Source organism: Gymnodraco acuticeps, unplaced genomic scaffold, assembly GCF_902827175.1.
Source record: "Gymnodraco acuticeps unplaced genomic scaffold, fGymAcu1.1, whole genome shotgun sequence".
NCBI lineage: Eukaryota > Metazoa > Chordata > Actinopteri > Perciformes > Bathydraconidae > Gymnodraco > Gymnodraco acuticeps.
In genome coordinates, this window is record NW_022989815.1 from 1214680 (window position 1) to 1225066 (window position 10387).

Below are 10387 nucleotides of genomic sequence, written 5' to 3' on the forward strand. Positions count from 1 at the left end.
ATTTCCAAAAAGGTCAATGTAATCAATCTCTTATAACGAGCACACACAGTCTTCAATTAGGAATGTGTGCCACCACCCTCGTCCCTGACCCAGCTCCAAATAGGAAACCAGTGATCATATAACATATATTAATTCTGAGCGCTGGCAACAGATGTGCTAATTTGCGAGGCTCTCTCTCTATTCATTATAATGTGCCAGCTCCCTCCTCAAAATATGTGCTAATTTGCAAGGACTCATTGTGAATGTGCTAAACTACCGGCTGACATTTTGTGTGCTAATTTGTCAAGCAGGGACCCCTTTTGGTACTAATTGTGCCAAACTGTGAGTACACTTTCACAGGCCTTGAATTGCTGAGGTCCCAAATGACTTCTGTCTCACAGTTTCCAACCTCTCCACTGCTCTCAAATTGCGAATGCCACTGAAAATAAATACTTAGCACTGTGAAAATAAGATGTAGCGCTAATCGCACTCGCTCGCATGCACACACACAGATGTACATGCATACACACACCAAGCTCTTGAAACTATACGTGCTCCTTAAAGGAACACAGGAGTGCAGCTAGAGTCAAATGCATTGGCAGTTCTGTAGTATCATCAAACACACATTATACAGAAATAGCAGGCTGCTCCCGCAATTACTTACAAAACATAATACTGTCACAACTATGGTGTACTAAAGTATCTACTTTGCAGATACTATCCACAGTTACAGCTTATGTGTGCTCAATGTGGAGCAATGTTCTTGTCTTTTTCTGTTTTTTGAGAAACAGGTGCATGTGTTGAATTAATTACAAACTAATTTTACAAGGTTTTTTTCACTACCTGAAAATCACAACATTTTGCACCACACTAACATGAACTTCATTGCAAGACAAGATATGAGCATGCAATAAATATACTAGTTCAATTAATTATCTTTTAAAAAATGCAATTCATATATCACGTCATTTCCTTGGCGGAAGATTGATGCGTTTTTGTCTGTGCGGAAATGAAAATATAATAAATGTTGTTCCAAAATGTCTTTCTTATTGTTACTGTCAAACGTTTTCCATGCGTTGATACACCCGTCACAACATAAAGAATACTGTAAGCTTCTCGCTTGCAACGAGTAAGAATATCTATCAAAGCTTGTGATGCACATAAATCAGCACTCGTACACGGAGCGGAAGACAGGCTGAAGCCTCGTTCAGCAATGCCTGAGGAAAAGCAGTCAGACTTCAATAAATATTGTTATTCTTGCAAGCAAAGAGTTTCCAATTGTCTCTATTTTATCTCTCTCTGGGTCACTTTGGAAATGTTTTCCCAATCTATCTGACAGACACCGAGGCTAATCGTCTTTTAATATTGTTTTTTCATTTTGAATGCATCTTCCTCACCTAACCATGTTTAACAGGGTATGCAATAAAACATGGTAATGGAAACAAGATGAATACAAATAACAGGTAAACAAGCCTTTTAATGTATAACTGCCAATGTTATCGTGCTAACCACAATACCATGCAATATGTTAATGCAATCAATTAATGTTGGTCATCACCACAACACATATGCACCATGCCATTCTGATGTGTTGTATATTGAAGATATGGCATGAAAACATTGTTTTTGGGTGGAAAGTGTTTAATAAAAAGGAAGAAAATATGACTTTCACACACCGTGGGTTTTATGAGCCTTGGCGCTTTCACACCTCACATCTAACTTCCAAGTACAAACACGAGTATTCCCAAAACTGCCGTCACAAGGTTGTAAAAGTTCAAGTAAATAGCACAAATCCCCAAACTGCAGTAAAGGAGCTTTTCCTAGCCAACACAACAAAAAAAAGATGGGATTTGGCTCTTATAAACAGGCCGTGGGGAGAGAGTGGGACCGGCTTCTGTACACAACGCTTCCTGATGCTTCATGCCTCACCCGTCTCTGTCGTTTCTCTTTCCATGTCTCATCTTTTTCTCTCCTTTATCAAACAGTCACACGCACACACACACCGCCTTCCTCTCTCCCACTGACTAAAGTACGTCTCATGGTGGCCTCGGCAAGTGACAGATGGCGCCCTCACAGCACTGCTCACTGTAAACTGAGTTTTAATCAAGCCTAAGCACGTGTGAGAGATGCTAATTATCCACTACAGGCGAAAACAGGCAGGAGTCGATCCTCAAGAACATTGTGACTATGCATGGTTCGCTATCACTTTCCCCATTGTGTTAAAAACACATTATTAGTGTCTCAAGCATCCCTGGGTACTCCAACCCTCAAGCTGTATCGCTCACCAAAATAAATATAGATGAGAACTTGACTAACAGTAATCTACGGGTCTTAAGACTAACTCTTAAAAGTAAAGCAGATGGATTTCCAACCGTCTCTCAGGATACTTGCCAAAAAGACTCAAACTATTTCACCATTCCTCGCATCAAAATACCACACAAAGAGTGGTGGGAGGATAACCTTACAATTCCTCTGCAACATTTTGCATGTATTATACGCAGCCGACCTTGGAATATGGATAAGAGGAAGTTTCATTTCTAATTTTGCAATTAGGTTGCAGCAAATTAGACGAGACTATCGTCTTCTTTGCTCCCTTTCGCCGCTCTCATTCTCATTCTCACTGTTCCCCTGCTCATCAAAATGGCCCTGTATTACACTCTTTCCATTGTAATGTTGAACAAAATGGCTGTAAAATTAGACTTTCTTTCTTGTAGAAGGTCAGATGTTATCTCCGTTGGAGCCAAAGGTCGAGAATTAATTCAGGAGCCGGCTCTTTAATGCTCACAGCAGAGCCATGTCGAGGGGAAAGTGTTTTACAGGATTTCAGTAATCTGATTATAATAATTTCTAACCATCATAAATGGAGAGATACTTGCACTGAAGGTGGTTATTATTTTTCTATGACGCAGACGCTGGTAAACCCTGACTTTAGTATTTGCTATAAATATTATAAAGTAAAATAAATGTATACACAGTAGACAGGGCAATCATTTTTTCACACACTCACACACACTCGTTGCTAGTGGTTTGCAGTGCATCAAATAGAGTTACTTCTCCCCGGTGAATTCATATGGCATCTATATTGTCTCATAAAATCCATACGTATACAAAAAGAATATGGAGGTTAATAGGAGACAGTATAAGGGATGGCTTTAATCCGTGGAACACTTTAGCATTGCATTGCAGCACGTTGTTCTGTTCAAGGATGGGGGTAAGTTCAATACACCTAAGACTGAAAGGCTTTTTGCTTTCAAATTCAAAAGGGTTGGAAAGTGTAGGCCATATGAGAACATGTGCCTTTGTGTGCAAGGACATTGAGACCTGGGGAAGAGGGGAAGCTAGACTTGATGCTAGTGAGACAGAACAAAGTAGAGGAGAAGGAATAGGAGAGCCGGGGAGAGACAAAGGAGACATGGAGAGAAGGTCAGCAGAGGACAAAGGGAAAGAAACGCAGAGAATGGAATGAGGAAGTGGACATTTCGTTTGCACCTTCCTGCAGCACGTAGAATATGTTTTGTTTTTTTAAATGGTTGGCTGGGATGTCTGATGTCAAAGTCAGATGTATGGCATATGCAGATGTCTGAATGTGTTGACAGATAACCAAAAGAGAGATAGTTTAGAGACAGAGAAAGGAAGAAGGGAAGGGAGGAATGTTGAGGCAGGTGAGCGAAGGAAACACAGGGAGAAATGGAGAATAAAAGAGGTCACTGGAGGCAGATAAAAGACACTCAATTAAACGACTGAATGGATGGCCTATTAGACCTGAACGGACACCTGCAGCCCCCCCCCTCCTCCAGCCACAGGGCAGCAAAATGTCAACTCCTGGTTTGGGTTCATCAGCCTCCCATCAGCCACTGCAGTACACAAGCGAGCTGATAATCAGAGCTACAGGTACAAATCAATAACATACGCTCTGCTGCAAAGGTGTGTCGATTGTTCTTGCTTGTTTTCGAAACACACACAGACAATTGCACGGTAGCAGAGAGAAAGAAAATGAAAGAGGCAATGAGCACTGACTTTTTGTGGAGGGAAAATTGCCAGAGGCTTTGCGAAGTTCCGCAAACAATCTTGTTCGAAATTGGCGGGAAATCAAGAGCCACGTTCTAATGTTTCTTCTGATCTGCAGTCTGCTGTTTATTTCACAATTTCGTTCACACCCTGCTGCGTAGGAAATGAATTCAGTTTCTTTTGTCATGTTCCAACAGTGATGGACGGGCATTGGGTATATCTCAGCGGTAGCTGTGCGAGGGAAATGGAGGCGATTGTCTTCATTATGTCAACATCTTAAAACAGATTGCACAAGATGGGAAAATCAATCAAAGTCTGTTCCAGTCCGCCACAATGCTTTACGTATGGGAGAGGGATTGGACGGTCATATCAAACAAACAAGGAAGTGCAATGTTTCGAGTGTGGGCGGCTAACATGAGACGGAGCCTACTGCAGCCAAGAAATGCAGTTCATCATTAAAGCTTTTTATCCAAAACTCTACTGTATAGACACCACATTTGTCCTCTTCTCTGATTGCACTAGCATACGCAAACACAAAGGCTTTCTTTCCTGTTTATACTTTTTTTTCTCGCCTCACCGTTGATTGCTAAAATGCCTTTAGAACAAAAAGATTGCAGGAAAGATTCAGAGGAAGCCAAACAAACAATCAGAAACGCTAAGTGAAAGGAGAGGAAGGACAGAAAGAGGAAATGCAACGCTGTAGGGGGGAGAGGTTTTGCATAGCCTTGGTGGATCATGGACAATAGAGTGTCATGCTGATTCAAAGCACATGATGTTAGGTAAGCCTGCCTCAATACGTCCTCCCACAGAGACAAGTTCCCCCCGTGTCCTTGGTTCACACAGAGAAACGTTCGTACATCCGACCGGCTGTGCTGTCAATGGGAGCCGGCATTCTGCCTTCTCTCTTTCAGTCAGTCGCTAACCCTCCTCCTCTTCCTCCTTTATTCAGCTGGCTGGAGATGAAGGTGAATCACCACATCCTAACCTGATCGGCGCCTCACATCACAGCAACACAGGAGGGCTTTCTGTAATCGATTGACTTCTGAATCCCATGTAGTTTGGACATCAGTGCTTTAGGTGAATGTGCCTCCGACTGCGTGCTCGGAATTCACAGGAGATTGCTTTTGTTTACCGGAACACATTAAGAAACACTATAACATGTATATATGTATGAAGTGATGCATATTAACAACTAAGTGTAAGTAAACACATCCAATAAATGACTTCCTACATGTATAAATAATGACAGCAAAAACACAGTAACCATTTGCTCCCAATCGGCACTCTCCGCAGCTTCCACAGTAAACCACTGACAAGCCATGTTGCTTTCTTTTAATTACGGAAACACTTCATAGTTAATTACAAGAGGCAAGCTCCGATGAAGATAAAAGTCTCACATGGAACTCCTACACATGATGCAAAGCGTTGCGCGATATTGCAGCAGATATATCACACCGTTTAAAGCGCCACAATTCAGAATGTACAGTATATCACACAGAGAGAAAATGGGCTTTGGATTGTGTCAGATCTATAATAAAAATATGATAATGTTGGCATTAGAAAAAGCTAGTGACTGTATATGGCGTTAAAAATGCACAGTAACATGTATTGTACATTTTTTTTGTTTACGTGTTTGCATTCTCACAGATGGTAACCTGTGATAGATAGGGGACTTGGCACTAGTTATGTGCACTGCTGCCAGTTTCTTCTCGTTCTCATTGTTCCCCTTAGCAATACAACCATATTGATTTGTATTGATTCCCAACATTTCTCAGTCTACTGCAAGTGGAGACAGCCAACTATGTAATGAGACAATATAGATATATGCACTAGATCCTAATACAATTGTTGTGGGTTTAGTTCCCCAAGGTACTACGTTGTTACCTATGAGGATATTTGTATAACTATATTTGTTGCAAAAGCTATTTCCTGCATATTTGTCGTCCTGTCCTTCTATTAGTATACTGCTGGCATTTACTCAGAGCTGCAGCTCATGACTCCTGGCCTCCCACTACATTTCCACAACACACTCCAGTGTCCATTCTGTCTCTCTTCACAAAAGCCATCAGAAAACAGTACTAAAAGACTAGAACTGAGAGTGGGCTGAGAGTGGACTGCTCAGAGGAAAACTAATCTATCTTTACTTTGTATCTGCTGGCTCCAACACTCACTGTTTTTCTTCTCGCTCACACTTTACACCCCCCCTCCTCCTCTATATCTCTCTGTTTCCCCCCTCTCTAACAAACACTCTTGTTTTTCTTGCACTTCTCATTGACTTCACATTTTCTTCCATCTCCCCTGGTGGGATTGTGAGAAGGACATCTCCACATGTGTATGCACAAACTGTTATTCACTGTGAGCGTTCCAGCTCTGACCTTCAGTCAGCTCTGAGCCAGACAACCAGGCAGCAATGCTGCAGGGCTCTTCTCAAGGGACACGTTCTCAGAACAATTGCACATACAACCCCTAACCCTCCTGATACGCAGGGAAGAGCCTGATTGACAAGGACAAGGAGTGAAAGGCAGTGAATAATAAAACCAAATGCAGAAATCAAACCTTCCACAAGGCAGTAGCAGAATAGGACTCAGATGTATTGGATTTATTTTTATAATAAACATTAAGAGGCAGCTAGAACGGGTTGCCCTGCAAACAAGGTCAATCATCTAAAGCCTCCTTCATGCAAATAATCTTTTCCAATGCAGCTGGTAAATCGGAGATTTACTAAATGCTAACCAGAAAACTAATTTCATACCTCACAGATATTTCCCATTACAAAATACCAAGAAATCTGTCCCCTGAATTAATCACCATTGAGCCTTTTGTAACCGAGGCATGACAGCAAGACCTTCAAAGTCTCAGGAACGTAAACATGTTTTAAAAAATCCATCTAGATAGTTCCCTGCTTCGAGCCGATGTGTGGTGCTGCATGCTAATGTAAGACAGATCTCCTTTTTGTTCTTGAAACCCACGGTTGGTATTTTTAAACCGCGGAAATCATTTGCCGGTAGAGAGGAGGTGGTTTCATATTTCTATAAGCTACAGCGCGGCCAAGTGACACATGAATATTTTAAGCAGCTTTGTGCCTATTTAAATGTGTTTGCTGTGAACGGGCTGGCAGCGGGCCAGGGCACAGGGTGTTATCCTTAATTCCTGCAATCCCAAACTAAACTCCATGATGATAATTCACGCTGGCGCGAAAGCAAAAGCAAATAAAGTCAATTAACGACAAACTCCCCTTGAATTGGTTTCATTTGCCTTGCTCGTTCCTGACGACACTGTAATGTCGCCACCACAGCACTGATGAGGGAAGGAAATGAGTGTATGTAGTAAAGCGCCTTTATCGTTGCACAACATTGTGGAAGTATTTACATAAACATAGCTTTCACCAGAGGAGTAGTGTCTTTTGCCAGAGGACTGGGGGAAGAAAGCTTCCTTTCAAAATGAAAAACAATGTTGTGCTTTGGTCATAAATATTCCCAGAGTGTTGAGGGAAATACAAATATAACCAGGACACAAACCAAATGAACCTCTCTGAGTCCACAATGCTTCCAGCAGCATGTTGACAGCCAGGGATATACTGCGTCTGCCAATGCGGATTGAAGATGGCGGTGATAATGCCATCACTCAACCTCACAGTCGCACTACGGTCATCAGAATTAAAACACTGTCTCCCTATTTCATTGTTGATTCTGCTTCTGTCTAAATTCTTCCTGAGGCCTTTTTTTGAAACCAAAATAGCTTTGATAGAAAGGCAGATGTGATGACTCATTGCTTGTGAGTATTTGTTACGAGCACTACCAAATAAGATCCTGAACATATTGCGCTTTTTGTATGGAAAGATGTCAAATGAGTAGCTTTTATCTTAGCCTACCAGTTAGCTGACAAATAATGCTAATGACTTGAATGCAACCCTGAATTTCCACTTCACTGAATTCTAACAAGTCATCTAGGAGAACTGAGGGGGAACACATTAAATTGGTCAACCATAGTTCAGCTTGCAAATGTTTCATTCCACTCAACAAAGCTGTTAATTTCCATGTTTGAAGTGGACATTTAACAGCTTTTTATTTGGCCTACATTGTTGAGGTGGACTATGAGAGAAAGCCAAAGTGGCAATAATACAAAAATACTTTTATTCTGGGATTTGCACTATCAGTACAAAGTCTCTTTCAGTGCTCCCGAAAGGAAAGTAAAAACGTATTATAAAAAGATAATCTTATCTCATCTTATTTCACTTTGTAATGGCTGCACCGGGATAATTTCTGTATCAAAGTAAATGCATTGCATATGAGGAACATTGAACGTGATATGTCATTGTGCGTGGAAATTAGCTCAGCATGGCTGCCTGCAGCTGGTGGCCACAACACTCTCTGACACTTGTCGCTCTACATGGCCGATGCCGTGAATACAAAGGGATGACTATGCTTTGGTGTTACAATGAGTGTGTGCATGTTTGTGTGTATGTAAAGGTCTCAGCCTGATAGGAGAACAGCGGTTGTACAATGTGAGCCGCCTATCTGGGCAGAATGGGAGATGGGGCAGGAGGAACAGACCGCCCCGGGGGAGCTGACCTCCTCATTCAGCCGGGAGCAGCTGGGATTATCTGCTGAGCAAGCATCTCCTGCAGGACATGCACGGGGTAAAGAACCAATGGGCTACATCTTCTCTCAAGGCATTTTTGTATTTCCCTTACACTTACACACACTGACATACATTTTTCTTTCCTGAATAAAATATCCCACTCATAAAATCTATCTTCATCTATCTTTTGTGGAAACTCTGCTCCTTTATATGAAAACAGAGAGATGAAAATATATGTTTTTCTAAAGAGAATGAATTGCACTACACGAAATGGAGCAGCATTACAACAGCAAATATGTGAAGTGGCTGCTACTATACTTAAAGAGATATGCTGTACAAAACCCAAGCTCTTACAGAACTCATAGCTTATTAAAAACGTGTTTTGGTTGAGCAACAGGCAGCAGACTGCACTGCCAGGGTCTCTGTCCGTGGTTCTGAACAAGAGCTAATTCAGCACAAAGGACAGAGACTCGCCTTTTGAGCCTCATTCGAGACGCTACGGCCATTTCACTGCCACAAGAACACCGTCAAAATCAAACATGAGCGTTACTTTAGAGGAAAGAGATTGCAGTGACATGAATCACCTATTATCTTGCATGGTTGTGTCTGTCGTGCTACTAATGCCGGATTCCTTGCCTATCATGGTGAGGTATATTCAAGTGGTGACGGCTTGGAAATGTTCGTGTCAAATGCTTTTATACGGGGATCTCAATCATTGGTGAAAAGACGACCGGCGTCTGTCAGACAACGTGTGAGACGGAAGTGGCTCGTCGGGCGGCTGAGGATGCAGCAGACAAACAAGCACATCCCGTTGCCATAGCGGCGGCTCACGCGGACGCGGCCTGACTCTTAAACAGGATCCTCGGGGGAATTTAAGGATTGTAAGGATGTGTTGTCAACATTTGATGACATCCGCTGGCAGGGTGGGGGTCCTCTGTCACTCCAATATGCTGTTTTGCATTCAACAGAAAGCGGTGAAACAGGATCTTATTCAGAAACAGGCGAAACCCCAGGATGCTGATCCAGTGATATGAGTGCATGAATACACGGCAGCAATAGCACTATTTTAAAGTTATGATTGGAGCAGTGGCAACATGTTGAAGCACTGATTTAATAAGCACAATTGGCTATGGCTATAATCTTTCCTCGAGGCGGTGTTGAGATAAATGGCTAATCAATCGTTAGGTTTATAAACTCCACAGAATATTTTTCGGTTAATACCTTTAACTGTTGCTGTGGCTTATAACGTGACTCAGCCGATCGCCACTATGAACCGGAACTATACGTTTCATCAATGGCAATAACGGTAAATAAGCAACATCTCGGGGATTCCCATTGGATAGCAGTTCAGTGGGATTAAGGATGAAAAACACTGCCCTGCGTATCGATCAGCCCTTGTGACAGGACAGAGTGATTGATCAGGCACTCCGTAGTGTAATGTTTACATGTAAACATTTACTGCAGAGGACATGCTGGGTGTCAGCAGTTTAAAGGGGCCGTGGAGATACAAGTCTTGAGAAGAGATGTGAGCAGCTAATTCTTTACGAATTTCATCAGCCCGTATATGAACTGTTGCATAGAGAACTGCTTCATTAAGGCTTTATGGCTGCAGGGGATTTTATTTTAAAGTTACTGTAACACTGTGTTTAAGGTTCGTATAATAGGCTACACGATTCATGATAATATGCACTCGGTAAAAATACTTTAAAATAAAAGATGCCACAGTAATTGATTGAATGTAAAACATTTTAGAGAAGGGTTGAAATTGTTAAACTATTAAAAGGCGAGAGTATAACATGTCTCTATACTGCTTCTGCAT

At 41.9% G+C, this 10387-nt stretch overlaps 1 protein-coding gene across 2 annotated transcripts in view; it reads right to left on the reverse strand.

The window, feature by feature from the left end:
- Positions 1 to 10387, reverse strand: part of LOC117556129 (glutamate receptor ionotropic, kainate 2-like) — a 54692-nt gene that overhangs the window by 43940 nt on the left and 365 nt on the right. The gene's annotated exons all lie outside the window — the stretch shown is intronic.